The sequence below is a fragment of the Myotis brandtii genome, unplaced genomic scaffold (assembly GCF_000412655.1).
Source record: "Myotis brandtii unplaced genomic scaffold, ASM41265v1 scaffold632, whole genome shotgun sequence".
In the NCBI taxonomy this organism is placed as follows: domain Eukaryota; kingdom Metazoa; phylum Chordata; class Mammalia; order Chiroptera; family Vespertilionidae; genus Myotis; species Myotis brandtii.
Window position 1 is genome coordinate 569,225 of NW_005370419.1, and position 249 is coordinate 569,473.

Genomic DNA, 249 nt, shown 5'->3' on the forward strand with positions numbered 1-249 from the left:
CCGACCCAGGGGGGGGGGGCCCGCTGTCCTCGGCGTTCCTTCCTCTACCGTCTCCATTGCGCTTCCATTTCTCCAGCCCGGTGCTGGTTTTTACCAAAACAGACACTTTTCGGGGGAGGGTGGCACGGGAGCCTTCGGGGTCCCCCCGGATCCCGGGAAGGACTTCCTTTGCAGGTGGCAGCTCTCCCACCCGAGCCGGAGCCCCGGGGAGTCCCCCCCCCCGCCTTCCTCACCGGCGTCCAACGTCCT

General features: G+C 67.9%; 1 long non-coding RNA gene across 1 annotated transcript in view; it reads right to left on the reverse strand.

The window, feature by feature from the left end:
• LOC106723725 overlaps positions 1 to 249 on the reverse strand; it is a 17,518-nt gene that overhangs the window by 2,516 nt on the left and 14,753 nt on the right. The window contains exon 3 of the long non-coding RNA XR_001359437.1: positions 234 to 247. This is a non-coding gene — a long non-coding RNA (uncharacterized LOC106723725). The remainder of the gene's footprint in view (positions 1 to 233; positions 248 to 249) is intronic.